General features: G+C 38.3%; 1 protein-coding gene across 1 annotated transcript in view; it reads left to right on the plus strand.

The window, feature by feature from the left end:
* Positions 1–15,761, plus strand: part of SEMA5B (semaphorin 5B) — a 623,924-nt gene that overhangs the window by 356,600 nt on the left and 251,563 nt on the right. The gene's annotated exons all lie outside the window — the stretch shown is intronic.

Here is a 15,761-nt window from a genome sequence, read left to right on the forward strand (position 1 = left end):
AGGCTGAGTCAACCTTGAGCCGGTGAGATTTGAACCGCTGAACTGCAGATTACAGTCAGCTGAAGTTGCCTGCAGTACTGCTCTCTAACCACTGCGCCACCTCGGCTCATATATGTATCTTATAAGCATTAGATTTAAGATTGTCATACTCTAATTGGGTTGTCTTCTTCCTGAAGGCATTATTTATTTGGAAGAAAATATAGTGCATAAAGGTAGAGATTAGTATATAGGTTACCTGTTCATAGGTTTCCCTACCATCATGAGAAATATATGTATTTTAAGATGCTGATAAAGGCAATCCTAAGTTAACTATGGCAATTGGGACAAAAATGACCATCACTAAGCCATATGGTCATAAAGCATGAAGTCATGATACTGTGCTGCTTAGCAATGTCAGTTCTGGCACTCCTGATTGCCATCTTTAAGCGAATCATTACGGGATGTTAAGCAAGGATGTCATGTGGTTGCTATTTGTGACCTCCTGTCATTTGTGACTTTGCTTTTCAGAATAGCAATAGCACTTATACTTATATACTCATTTCATAGTGCTTTGCAGCCCTCTCTAAGCAGTTTACAGAGTCAGTGTATTGCCCCAAACAGTGTATTCTCAGTTTACCAAACTCAGAAGGATGGAAAGCTATGTCAATCTCAAGCCAGTTGGGATCAAACTCTTGATAGTGAGCAGAGAGTTAGCCTGCAGTACTGCATTCTAACCACGGCCCAGAAGCCGGCAATATACAATTGGGTTTTGGAGCAAATATAAAGAATTATTTCAGAAGCAAAATAAAAACAAGACCTTTCACCTAGCCTAGCAAGCAAGCAAGACTTTGAATCTGCTTGAATATCTATTTATCCCATAACATTTGATAATAAAAATGACTCATAGCTCCTGATTAAATATAATATAATAATTCAGAAAAATAACTTCATGGTGCTAGACGAAGATTACTAGAACTCTGCAATGGGAAATAAATCTATCATTAATAATGAATGTTATATTTTGGTGGAGTAATAAGAAAAATGATTGTTCATAACATGTCAACCTTATAACTAAAAGCTAATATTGAAGTGGATTTACCACTATTAGACTTGTTGCCTTTGGGTGTGTTCTTACATTAAATTTTTGATGTATCATGTTTATTGGTAGCAAAAATCACTAGTTTGACACAATATGCCAGTTGTTCAAGGGTAAAACAGAAGCATTGGATTTTTGATTTTGATGAACATCTTTTGATCAGAGTTCTGTGCAGAATAAAAGATTAAACTTTTACTTATGGATTTTATACCTGGTTTAGAAACTCATAGTTAATGCTGAGCGACTTATTCCCCCCCCCCCAACTTGTTCTCAGGTTTGGATTTGCAAAAATGGAAATGTGTAGGATGGAATGAGGGGGTGAAGTTTGCTTATAATTAAGAAGGAATTCCTTTTCAAAGGCATCCATTGAGGAAAAGAACAGTCAAATGACAAAATTGTCCCTGATGATGACATTGTGCATGACTTTCTTGCAATTGATACAAATGGTATTTGTGTGATTGCTTCATCACGGAAGTGTTGTCATTCTGATGTCATCATGGTTTGCTAGAGATACTACTCTCCTAGCTGTCATGAACAACCTTCTGCATCCATCAGTTATAAATATAATGAAGGTATCTTACATTGAAACTACATATTTAACTAAAAACTACACATTTAAATATAACATAGTAAAATTCATACCTGCATCAGTTTAACCTTGAACTCACACAAGAAAGGATCAAGGTTATAATAAAAAAATTCTGTGCAGCAGACAGTGATCCGTAAAGTGAGAAATGCCCTAACTTCCCCCAAGAAGGAGTGCTTATATTTTGGAGACTTTATTTGAATCTTTATTTGAGATTAGGAAAATAAGATGTCTCCAAGGTCCTTGCAAAGACTGTTAGAAACTGTCATAGAATATGACACCATATGGGAAAAAAAAGAAGTCCTTAGGATAAAGTGACCAGATTTTGACATTGGTAAAGTGGGCCACCATTGACCGGGGGGGGGGGGGGGGTTCTTGATTAACAATTTGGTCTATATGGTCTGGTCACCTTGCCCTTGGGGGGGAGGGGGCTCACCTGGTCATCATCTGGAACCGCCGCCCGCACCGCTGCACCAGCCAGTGCTTGATCATGATGTTTCAGGGGCTCTGCGGGGGAGGGGGGAGAAAGAGGGAGGGGTCAGAGGTGTTCCTCACCACCGCCTCCTCCTCATCGTCGTTGTCCTCAGCTCCTCATCCTGTGCCGCGGCGGCTTGACCTCCCAGGCAGCCCCCATGCTCCGACCACCGTCTCCGGCCGCAGGTGCGCTTCTCTAACATCACCGATGCACCGTGGACAGACCCAGAAGCGGCGCCCGTTGCCCGGCAACGGCAGAGTCTTAGCCCTCACCTCCCGGGGGATCCCCCAGCCACAGAGCCCCCCCTGAGGAAGAGGGAGGGGCCTGGGCGACCACTGACAGGAGAATGCTTGATGTTGGGGGACCCCCCATAGATTCCCCTCCCCCCCGAAAGAACTCCATATCCCCCCCAGGAAGGAGGGTGAGGGGCACATTTGGCCTCCCTGGGGGGTTTCAGTCTGGGTGGCTTCAGGGCTTGCCCTCAAGGGGGCTCTTGGGGCTGGAAGGGAGGGATGACGGCCTCTTGGTCCCCTAGGGGCTGTCGTGGGTAGTCCTCCGCTTATGACCCCAATTAAGCAAGACAGTTGGTTTTTGTTGTTTTTTGAAAAAAAATTATTGGTTTTATTACAGAAAAAACACAAAAAGAAAAAAGGAATCATCTTTCATTACATCTTGTAGAAAGCGTATCCATTGGTCACAAGTAGGTTTTGTGCGTTTCTTCCACAATCACATATATTCCATTCAGTTTGAGTTGTATATGTTAAAATTGATATATTTTACTATCACCATACCACCATTTTCATTTAATTAAGATTTCAAGAACACAGCCACCTACTGGCATTTTTTTCTCCCCCCAGTCTCAATCAATCTGCCATATCTTTACATCTTTATAACATATTCTAAAGAAAATCAATTAATAGGACATCTAACATTTCCTCTCCTTAACATATCTTTATTGTTATTATAGTTAACTAGAGGCTATTTACTATTTTTCACACCTGTCCTCTCCACAGGTGCAAAAAAGCAACAATCTCTAAACAATAATAATATGTGTTAACAAAATAACCATTTCAAATCTAAAAAATGTTGACATTTCTAGTTGATAATCACCAAAATATACATTAACATTCCCTTTTGTTATTGTAGTTGAAAGAAGACAGAAAAAAGAAACAATTGTTTGCTATTTATGTCTCGTCACCTCTCATTCTAATCCAAGTTATTTATACCTTCATAACAGGATCTAAACACAAATTTATAAGATTTATAAGTCTTTTCACCAAATCTCAATTGCAATTTGCGGCCCGGTTGTTTATTCTAATTAAGGTTATTATTTCATTGTTAATATCATAGTAAGTTATATATTAACGAATAAACATTCAATGATAATCTATAACAGTCTACAAAATACTAAAATCCCTACTTATTAATCATCAAGAATTGGCTAATTTTTATCATCAACTGGCATTATCAACCAGTGTCTTTCCAGTTGCAAAATGGTCCTTTCTCTCTCACCAGCAGTTGTGTCAATTCTCTTTTTGGCATCTTTTCAGCGTTTGAAACTTCTCTCTGCACTCTGTAGCTTAAAGGATCTCTCATGTAGTTATGTTGCTCTTTAATTGTGATTAACGTAGGCTTAGTTTTGATTATCAAACTTATTTCTGGATATATTTGTCTTCTTATTTCCATCTTTTTCACTCTTTTTTTCCTCCTGCATCTTGAAGTTGGAGAAAAGGCTCCAAGTTGTCAAAAACACTTTTCCAGCTTCCCTCCTTTTCGCTTTCACTCGTATTTACTCCATTAATGGGTTCATATGACGTCTTATCTTTGTTTTCTATATTTCCATTCTCTTCTTTGGTCTCTTGGGCTCCAACCCCCTCCTCTTTTACTGTAGCACCCCATAGACTGTCACATTTCTTGTCAAATCTCTCAAGGTCTTCTGAAATGTTTTGAAGTCCAGCCAGGATGTTTTGGATTATTAGGTTTTCTTCCGCTGAATATTGATCCATTTTTCAAAATGTAAAGGAATATAAAGAAAAAGAAAATAGGAAAAGGAATCTGCCACTCTAGCCTGTCAAAATTTTAGGGGATATGTCTGTATTTATTTTAAATCTTAAACACAAGTTCTTTCAAAGTTTTTAAAGTAGAAGGGTTCTTATCTCTTTCTTGTCTTTTCCTTCTCTTGCCAAAATGTTTTCCAGGAGCACTAACAAAACAGGTTTCGTGCTTTTGAGCCTTTATCAGGTTTTATAAGCAAATTCCAAACCCTTCTGTTGCAAGGTCAGTAAAGCCAAATAAAGCAGAACAAAGGATACATTGTGTTCAAAGAAAAACAAAGTTCACGTTTTGGCTTCTAGGTGGCAGATTCAATAATTATTCAATAATTATTTTTTATTCTTTTTTGCTTAGATATCTTTAATATAATTTTAACCAATAGAAGGAAGAATTTATTGAAATAAGAGAAGAAATTTAATTTAAGCCAACAGAAAAAATTAGGGTAGTAAAAAATAATAGAGAAAAAAAGATCAGTCCATAGACTTCAAGCGGGGAAACAGGAAACGTTGCAATTACTTCAATCCACAAAACATTGTTACAAACTAGAGCAGGAAACTTTCTAGTAGCAGTCCAATAGTATTAAATTCGCCACCTTATTCTTACTTTGAGGACTAGTTATTATTGTTTTTTTTTAAGTTTCTTAACACGATCTTCTGAAAGTAAAAAAAGAAAAAAACCCTCACCAAATGGAACACTTTCGCTTAGTCTTTTCCTTTGGGAGCCGTCTCCGACTATGCCAGCCTGGGGGCTGTCTGTTTGTCTTTGGTTGGAAGCACTACCCTTGGGTCAATCAGGGACTTTGCAAGGTTTTGGCTTCCCTGTCACCGTCTCTTCGGGACGGTTTTGGTCCTACTGGACCGTCCAAAGACAAAAGTTTCATAGGCGGACTCGGACTGTTGAGTCCGCATGATGTGCCATCGTGACGTTGGCTCCTTCCTCTCCAGCAAGACAGTTGTTAAGTAAGTCTTTGGCGCTCCCTCTAAGACCCCCGGAATGCGTCTCTGTTCAGTCCGGGTTGCTCCCTGCTCACAAAGGCACTCCCTGGATGCTTCTGCTCTGCCTGCTCTCACTAGAGCTCACCAGGAAGAGCCGGTGGCCACCGAGGGAAAGGGTGAGAGGAGCGCCGTTCTCTGCCTCTTCCATTTGTCTCAGGGTGGCGTCCCATGCCACCGCCAAGATTCCCGGGTTCGATCCCAGCAAAGGCTGATAAAGAATGTAGCCCAGGTTTGTCATGTGGCTCCAGTACAGGAAGGGAGATCTCATGGTGGTCAATAGCGGCATCTTTTGTCCCAAAGCCTTCCTGCTCTGCTCTCACAGCCAAACTAGGGGAGGCGCAGCTGCTCAGCAAAAAAGGGCCCCTCCCACTTCAAGGCCAATCCGCCGCGGTGCAGAAAGAGTGGCCTTTGCACTCTTTCCACCAACTTGCTTGCGGCCTCTCCTCTGAGCAGCTGGGCTCAAACTGCCTTTGCTTGTTTGTGGCTTTGCTGGTTGGAGGGTCTGCTGCAAAGTTCCACGGGCGGAGACTCAGACTGCTGCTCGGCAGTGAGAGTCCCCGGGGCTCCAACCCAGAGGGCTTGCCGTCCCTCTACACCTGGCGAATGCACCCCTTCCTCCCAGCTCAGGGGCAAAACAAAAGTTGGCGGAGCTGAGAAGGCCCGTTCCTTGCCCTAACTCCATCAGGACTTGACGGCTCTTTCCCCCGGCACAGTCTCAGCCAGAAGAAACAGCGTCGGAGTCGGACTGCGACTGCACGTGCCCTTCCAGCTTCCCTTGAGATCTGTGCCCCTCCCCTCCGGGAAATCCAGGAAGGAACAGTTGCTACTTCTCTAGCCAAAGTATTTCCTGGAGCTCTATCATACTAGGTCATCTTTTCCTATAAAAGGAAGTAAAAGGGGGGGGGTCCGTTTTGTTGCTTTCACATTTTAATATCTTCAATGAAAGTACGGAGACATAGAGAGGGCTTAGACAGAGTGTCTTTTGTCTTGCCCCGGTTAGGATTTCTTAAGCAAATCCACTGCGCTTTCAACATGAAGCCAAAATCGGGAGTTTTTAAAAACGCCGCGGGACAAATTGTTCAAAAGTGGGACTGTCCCGCCAAAAGCAGGACGTCTGGTCACCATACCTTAGGAGCAACATTAGAGGAAGTTCAACATGATTTTAGGATCTCATACATTACTCCATGAGTATGTGAAATTGTTGTGCTGTTGTGGTTTCTGCACTACAAAATGTAAATATTGTACTTGTGTTATGGATGAGGTGATATTTATCATACTTAACATACTGCAGAGTGTTTTAAAACTGTGGTCTTCAATCTTTCCAGCTTGGCGGATCAGCAGGGAGAGGGGATGGTTCTGTGTGAGTGGCAGGCGCACATGTGCTCGGCTGTTGCTTGGGCAGCCTGGTTCTGAATGGGCTGCGCCTAGGGGTGGGATCCTACCAGTTTAACAACCGGTACACTGAGCGTGCGATTCGCACAATTTAGAAAATCCTTACCTTCAGGATTGCTGCTTGGGAAGGAAAACAGCTGAAGCACGGCAAGCCACTCTGCCATGCAACTCAGCTGAGAAGACAAAGGTAGGTAAAGTGTAAGAGTGGGCCCACTTGCTTGTGGGAGCGAACCAGTTCGCTCCAAGCTGATCTTCAGAGCTACAGGTTCACCCGAACCAGTCCAAACCAGTAGAATCCCACCCCTGCCTGGGATTGGGGAACCCTATTTTAAAATGTAATGGAGAACTAGAGGTATTTTAACTTGTTCCTCAGCAAAGAATTATGAGTAGAGTGAGTTATGTTTTTCTCTGGACTCATCATGTTCATAATCCAGGGTCTGCTTGTGTATCTGACAACTCCTAGTAGTAACTGGCTTAAAGATATAGTTATCCGCTCACATTTAAGATGACAGTTTTTAGTGCTATAAATGTAATTGCTGCTCAGAATCATGTTATCGGAGATGGGCAGCATATAAATAAATAAAATTGATGTGTTTTGTATAGGAATGTACAGAAAATGCAAATGTGTTTTGTTTTGAACCTGAAATACATTGTAGCTTTGGTGGCCTGTTGTTATGTATTAGATTCTTATCCCATCTTTATATAGGCAGTGAACATACCTGATAACGCCTTCCTTCTATTTTCCCCACAAAAATGCTTGCTGTTGTTGTGGTTGTGATTGTGGTTGTTGTTGTTGTTTTGTTGGACTGAGAGAAAGGGACTGGCCCAAAGTCACCCAGCTGATGTTCATGCCTTCAGGAGGCCTAGAACTCCAAGTGTCCTGATTTCTGAACCAGCACCTGAACCACTAGACAGAACCACCTGTTTGATTTGACATTTGGAACATTTTGATTCTTCCAAGATTTAGACAAGACAAAATTGAGAGGGGTTTTAAGGAGCAAGCAAACAAGGCTGTTAACAAGGCCCTAACTCTTTCTCCCTCCTCCTCTGCATGAGCATTTACTGACTTGGCTGCTGATCTTCCTAGCCATTTCCTTTACCTACTTCTTTTTAGCAGCTACTGGCAACAGTGTCGTCGGCTTCGAACATGACATTTCCAACCAGCCTGCCCACACCTTTCTCATTTTTCCCAGTGCCTTTCCTATACAGGTAGGCCTCACCTCGTTCATTTAGTCAGCATTCAAAGTTACAACAGCATTGGAAAAACAAGTTACAATTGTTTTTCACATTTTGCAGCATCCCCATGGTCACGTGAAATTCAGATACTTGGCAACTGACTCATTTATGACAGTTGCAGTGTCCCGGAGTCATGTGATCACTTTTTGTAACCTTCTGGCAAGCAAAGTCAAAGGGATGCCAGATGCATTTAACAAACCCTCACTAACTTAACAACTGCACTAATTCACTTAACAACTGTGGCAAGAAAGGTCATAAAATGGGGCAAAGCTCACTTAACAATTGTCTCACTTAGCAACATAAAATGTGGGCTCAATTGTGGTCCTAAATCGAGGACTGCCTGTATCCCCTTAGAGAGCATTGCATTTGGCTTCTTTTTTTGCATTTCTCAAATACTTCTGCCCAGAACATGTGTGTTTTGATACACAAAGGACACGAAGCTAGCTGTTCTGTGCATGGTGTGATTCATGCATGGAATGTTTTCCATTTCTCTACTTTGGCACTTCATGTTTTATAATTCTTCTATGTAGCAAGACAAATAAACTTTTCAGAGGATAAAACTAGCCTCATGTGAATGCATTATATTTGCCATGGTTGGTAGGAGGAAGGGGTCTTTTTTCCTGTCTTTGCTTTTGTTGTACAACATAGCTTTGAAAAGAGCTGACAGGAGAAACTGAAGAACATCTCAATTGGTGCCAAATGGACGCAGGCAAACCACCACCCCTACCCATGATCTGTTTTTTATTAAGAGATGGTTTGGGTTTTTTTAAAATCCTATTCAGTTTTTTAGGTTAGTCTGTCACTGCAGCATGGCAAACCTGTCAGGTTTTATAACATTTGTATGCCTTTATATTTATTCAGGGAATGAAGTTTAAAAAAAAAAAAAAAAAAACCCAGTCCCTTCATTTCATTCTGTCCATTTGTCCAAATATATTGAGCTTTAATGTCTGGATTTAAAACATTTGTTCAGTGAATCACACAAAGCATCCTCTTTTGCTTGTCTTTATCCTTCCTTTCCTTCTTTCCCTATTTCTTCATTTCAAAATGGAGCATACACTTTCCAATGAAGTCTTCCTATCCTATTGTTTTATTCATCATTGTTAAACAGAGTTTGCTAAAAGAAAACTGATAGGTATATTGGAAAATAACTATATTGCAGGAGAATAACTATTCTGCATGTGAAATAGTAATTCAAAACTTGTAAGAAAAAAAATTCTAATTACTTCTCTATGAATGCCAAATATTCTTGATGGAGGTTTTTGTTCTTCATTTAAAGAAAATTTCTTCAGTCCTAGCAATTAATATGTTACCTTTGCAGACAAAATTCCAATTTGTTAGCTTTGCTTTATTCCAATAAAGAAATCAGATCAGTATATGTAGAGGGCTCTGATGAAATAAATGGGACAGCCTTGTAGACCTGAAAAATAGGAGTTTGCCAGTTTCATCTAGTAGCTAAAATGACAAAAATGGTGATATTAGGATGTATTTTTCTCCCTCTTTGATCCACCAGTAAAATGCTCATAATGAGCAAACAACGCCTGTCCTGAGTAGAAGAATGGATGAGATGCTTTTTAAGGACCCTTCCAGCTATATGATTCTATGACCAGTGGATGCTGCTTGCTCATATACCGTAAATGGAAATTGCAGTTCTCCATAGATCTACCCTTAGAAAATGGAATTGATTGGTGTTTTCCCGGCATGGGTGGGTTGGGTAAAGAAGTAGATGAGTCCACTACTGGGGTCTTTGGAAGCCCCTGACTATACAAAAAGCTGTATTGTTAACTTAACGTAGCTTAAAAATTTGGACAATCATTTTTTTAAAGACTAGCTTTATTTCCAGCTGTGTTAAGCAAAGGAGGCAAAATGTTTAAGGCTGCCACGTAGAATAGTCCAGTTTATACATGTTTGGCATTTGTGTGTTTTTGTATTGATGTAAATTTAGAAATGATTAATATAATTGAAATAGAAATGTGGTATGGGAGACTGACAAAGTAACTATGAGCCTTTCTCTTCTCAGGCTGCTTCTGGGATAACTTCAAGCCCTCCTCCCACTTTTTGGATCATTCTTATTGTTAAACTGGATTTGGACTAGCTATTCTTCAAAAAGTGCATCTACAGTTAGAAAATAGCCCTCAAACAGCTTACCAAATGAAGTACCGCTAGTGTAGCAATAGCAATAGCACTTAAGACCTATATACCACTTCATAATGCCTTATAGCACTCTGAGTGATTCACAATGTCAGCGTAATTGCCCCCAACAATCTGGGTCCTCATTTTATCAACCTCAGAAAAATGGAAGGCCAAGTCAACCTTTAGCTGGTAAAAATCAAACTCCTGGCAGTGGTGCAGAGTCAGTCTGCGATACTTCATTCTAACCACTGCACCACCATGGCTCCTTAGTGTAAATTGATCTACAGAATAATTCCTGCTTCTTGAATGTTGAAATGGAGACTTGAAGTACAGTAAACAGACACAGTTTGTCAACACGTTTTGCTTAATTATCTTTTAAAATTCCTAGTTGATTTTCCACATTAAAACAGTCTTGCATTTTGAGAAGCATTTAAATAAAGAAGCATTGTGTTTCAGCTACTCCTCCCCTCCCTAAATAAACCCTATAGAATTTCCATATTTTTCTAGTATATTTGTTTGTATCTATACAGTATTCATGTGTTGCATTTTAGAATTTCATTGTCTTGGGCCTTGCATTGACAAAGCACTGTTATGCTCACTGCCTCTCTAGATTACTAAGTGTACAGAAATACTGAGGACTTTGATTGAAGGCTGCAGATGGCACACCTCAGTAGGGAGTTAATCTTGATGATCCAAATGTCCCCTTTTGATTCTGTGTTGATGTTGTTTTGAATATGGTCCTTTTTCAACAGGAGAAACTTCAGCTTAAAAAAAATCTGAAAGGGCATGATTTCAAACTCTAGCTATGAATTCTTGTCAATCTCAGAAAATTCAGCTTGCCCTGAGTAGTAGAGAGGAACTATTCTTTTCATAACATAATTGTGTCAGGGATCAATTTCACTTGTATAAGTAGTCCCACCTGAATTTGCTTGACAACTAATTTCTGCAGTGTTATTAATTCATTTTGTAAAATATAGCAAGAGTTTATACCTGCAGGTTGGACCTAATCACTTTCCTGAAAGAATTACTGCCATATTCAAAAACTGTTCTGTAGAACCAATCAATTAAACAGTCCTATCTTCATGTTTTGAACCTGAAAACACGAACTTAATTTTGAATGCAGAATTTTTTCTCATTAAAGGAATGCATCTTGAAGGAAACATTGTGGTTAGCAGAAATATATTACTTATTTAGCTTTTCTGTACTATTAATGAGCACATGGGCTATAGTGTCCTGACAGGAAGCCCTGCAGAACAGCAGTGTGTCATTGTTCCTATAATTGCCCCCAATCTTCTGAAGTTGATGCTTTAGGAATATATTGTTTGTTGTCCTTGAATCCTGAGAACACCAAAGATGCTGAATTTAGTGGCGTTCATTGACTAAAACAAAAATAAAGTAGAGCAGTGGGTCTAAATCTTCCTAATGCCGCAACCCTTTAATACAGTTCCTCATGTTGTAGTGACCCCAACCATAAAATTATTTTATGTTTTCCGTATTTTTTTTGAAAATGTGTTTTCCAATGGTCTTAGGTGACCCCTGTGAAAGGATCGTTCGACCCACAAAGGGATCCCGACCCACATATTGAGAACCACTGAAGTAGAAAGAATAGTGTTCTGGTGTAATTTCAAAGTCCTAATAGGAAAGAATTACTAAATATGAAACTTTGGTGGGGAATTAGTGAATACAATTATATTGATAGCAAAGTAAATCATATTTTTTTTACAGAGATTCTAACGTCTGCAATATTCTCATGGTTTGTGTATGAAAGGAAGGATCAGATATCACTCTCTGGGGGTTGAGGAACTAATGTGGTCTTTGGCTAGATGTGTCTGTTCCCATGGGGACAAATATTTTGTGTAATCCAGGGGAATCCAATGTGTGAATGCTTTTACAGTATATTTCTTTTCAGTCTGTTCTGATGATAGCACAGAAATAAGATATGGCAATAAGAGAAAAGTAGAAGAAACCATTTCTGTTGTTCGGAAGGGAACAGCTTTTGTCGGGATTAAGGCATGCCTCCCTTGGCTTGAAGGGAGAAGAGATTTAACTTTTTTATAGAAGTATTTTTCAAAAATGGTGTTTAAAATAATTGAATTAATGTAATGTATTGGTTGGATATGTGATCCTAGTTCACACTCCAGATATCCAAGCATTTTGGTGAAGTTGGAAAGATATAGTCAAACAGATTCAGATTAATGTAATTATGCTTATATAATAATTTGCCATATAGTGGCCATGAACATTATAGTTCTTTTATGAGAAAGACTGAATAGATGAGCAGTATTTAAAGATTATTGTAATTATATTTTAAAGATGGATAGAATTAATTAATACATAGTTTGGATATTAGCAAAATGGAAAAGAAAATGACTCTTTCCAGAGAGAGTGGGAAAATTATATACAGCATAAAATTCTACTGTACAAGATCACAAATTATAAAGAAAACTTGACAGCCTCAGATTTCTAAACCCTAACATTAAAAAAATGACATATAAATATTGTATGTTTGAGATAAAGTAAACAATTAAAAAGAGTACAAGAAATTACTATTAAAAGTTGCTTCAGAAGGAAAAATAGAACTTTAATTAAATTAATGACAATAATATCCATGCAAGTGGTGGTGTTGATTAAGAAGAAAAACTAAAGGGAATGCTTAAATGATAATTAGTGGTTTAAAATATTCAATGTACGTAATAATGATGGAATACTTTTATTTTTTCCACAAGTTGAACTTTTGTAAAATTGGGCATTTATTTATTGGTAAACATTATAAGTGTATTAAAAATGAATAATAATAATCAGTTTGAGTACTGTTCTGAGAATTTTTATACTATTTGCACAATAACTAATCTGGTATATTCCATTAATCCTGATTTATTATAACTATAGTTTTGTTGAATGAATCACAGTGGGAGTCATACAATACACAAAGTCCAAACCAGGTTATATACTAGTTTTGTTGATAGGTTGTAGATTACTTTTCCTGTTGCAACTTTTAAAAAAGGATGTCCAAAATGCCCCAAAGGAAAAGACCATTTTCTGCATTTAATTTCAGTTTCTTCAATGGTATTTTAATCTCAGATGTCTGTTATTTCTTTTGGGAATAACAGAATTTTATGATCACTTTCAACCACATTCAAACTTGTCACCAATTTTAATCTCAGATGTCTGTTATTTCTATTGGGAATAACAAGGAACATCTTGCATGTACAATACACATTAAATAGACTACTTTTCATAAGATCTATTTAAAATAAATAGAACTATGGGCAAATAAAAAACAATAAGAAAGGAAATGAAGAAGAGCAGATGCGAGATTGAAAAAATAAAGTGAAAAAAGGTGTCTTCAAAATGATGTGTGAATGCCAAATTTCATGGTATTATTCTAATAGTAGGAGATTGAGCATTCCAAAAATAAAGAATAATGCTTGAAAAAAAGGCAGACAATTGTTCTAGTTTTGCAAATGGGAGTGATGGCTTCGTAGGGTGGGTTTAGCTCTCAGTCATACCCGAAAGTGATCATAATTAATATATAAAAGAATAACCAGATAATTAGCTTGGCTATCCATTTTTATCTCATGTTCTGACTTTTCTCCATCTTTATATTGATCATAGTATTTGTTTATTAGATTTTTATCTCAGCTTTATTGTTTTATAAATAACTCAAGATGGTGAACATACCTAACACTGCTTCCTTCTCCTATTTTCCCCACAATTTCCCCCTTCTTTGTTCTTACAACTGTTCGAAAGTAGAGCAAAATGTCAAGAAGGTGGCTTATGATGATGAGTTATTACTTTATCATCATTCATCATCATTTTAGCCATTGTCTACCCACTGCAGGATGGTGGCCATGTTTCCAACCAATATGATCTTGAGCTTTCTTTTGCCAATTGGGCCTGCAATATTTGCTGATGTTGTTGATCCATCTTTTTGGGGTCTCTTTCGTGGATGCTTTTTATTATACCACCATTATTTCACAATTGCTTTCCCTTGATTTACAACCCACTTCAAATCACAGGAATTCCTTGCTTAATTTTAGTGGTTGGTAGCATCAGACTTGAGTTCCTGTGGACCCTTGTTATATAGGCATTTTCTTTGATACAGCTTTCAGAGGCAGTAGACCCTCACATATAGTACTTCTCATTTATTAAGATGTGTGACAAAATTTGAACAACCTAAGTTACTCCCCACCCTCATCTGATTTCTATTTAAAGCAAATTGATAATGATTCTAACAGTAATGTGAATAATCTCCAGTGTTAAGATTTTTTAAATTAAAAAGCAAGTCATTTGGAATATATGGCAAAACTGAATCATAAACCTTTAAAAAAAGTGCTCCAACTAAGTATCATTTCTTGTTTAAAAAGAAATCTAACTGTCTTTGTTACTGGCACATATATTCAGCTGAATAGTGTACACATTTTATCACTTTTATTGGTCTTTTTGGCTCAGTAGGTAATGTCAGAGCTAAGTTTGTTAAGTTGAATAATGGTTCGGACTTCATGTAAAGGAAAGCTGCAGTTTCCTTAACAATAATTTTAGTAAATCACTATTGGCTATATTCATCCAACACGATAAACTGTAAATGGTGATTTTCAAACCTTAGGAGCTTGGTTTACAAAATACCCAAATAAGCCCTCTTGTAAATGAATTAATGTATAAACTTGGTGTTAACTAAAGTTTGAATGATTTTCTAGATAATTTGTGTTTGGAACAATAATTGAGAACCTGATGGTGGATTGAATGATTTCCCAGTAATGAACAAGGTGATATCCAGGGAGATTGTGTTTTCCACTTCTCAGCATTATTTATTAGCAAAACTGATATGAAATCTTTCTCCTTTTTCTTTTCCCAGTTAGCCATCCTATTCATACAGTGGATGAATACACTTATATATGTGTCACAAATACCACTGGGTAGCTCTGAGGTATTACTGGTGACATGTTTGAATAGTGTAGATTGCTTTATGACTATTTTGTCTGAATGTTATCTAGCATCACTGACACTTGTATGCATGTTTTAAATCAGTTTGCCAACACTTACCTCATAGAAGCCATTGATATTATAGCAACCTTCACTTGAAAGTCCTGACTATTACAATGGTTTCCATGCTGACAGCTCATTGTCCTGGTGAACAAAACTGCCAATTGCCATCATGGGTGTCTCCTTGCAGGATTCCTGTGGTGAGGGCAGGATATTCATATTATACAGAGGGTTTTGATTTTCTGCATTAGTCCCACAAACTCTAGACTTTGCAAGGTAAATTGCACTAAGCTCTACAATGGGTCTTCATGCAAGTATCCGAATAGTATGAATGTTGCGCTTTTAATGATGTACTGTCTCATGTGTTAAATGTTTGTTTTCCCTCCCTTTCGAGTTGTAAGCCGCCCTGAGTCCCCCCAGGGAAAAGGGCGGCATATAAATAAATAAACTAAACTAAACTAAACTAAGTATGGGTATTGTCCTAAAAAAAACTGGATAGTCTTCAAGTGAAGATTATTTTGTTTAAAGTCTTTGATACAGGTGAAAAGTCTTGGTATCCTTAAAACTTCCATGGCTTAGAGCAGTGTTTCTCAACCTTGGCAGCTGGCTGGAGAATTCCAGGAGTTGAAGCCCACAGGACTTAAAGTCGCCAAGATTGAGAAACACTGTCTTAGAGGGTCAAACTGGTGACCTCAGTACTCTTTTGTACTCTGGCAAAAATGACATTCATTAATATAGTGCTGTAAGTAACAGATACTTTATTTATTTTTATCCTGCCTTTATTATTTTTATAAATAACTCAAGATGGGCAACATAAATGGTACTTCCTCCTCCTCC

The sequence above is a fragment of the Thamnophis elegans genome, chromosome 1, assembly GCF_009769535.1.
Source record: "Thamnophis elegans isolate rThaEle1 chromosome 1, rThaEle1.pri, whole genome shotgun sequence".
Classification (NCBI taxonomy): domain Eukaryota; kingdom Metazoa; phylum Chordata; class Lepidosauria; order Squamata; family Colubridae; genus Thamnophis; species Thamnophis elegans.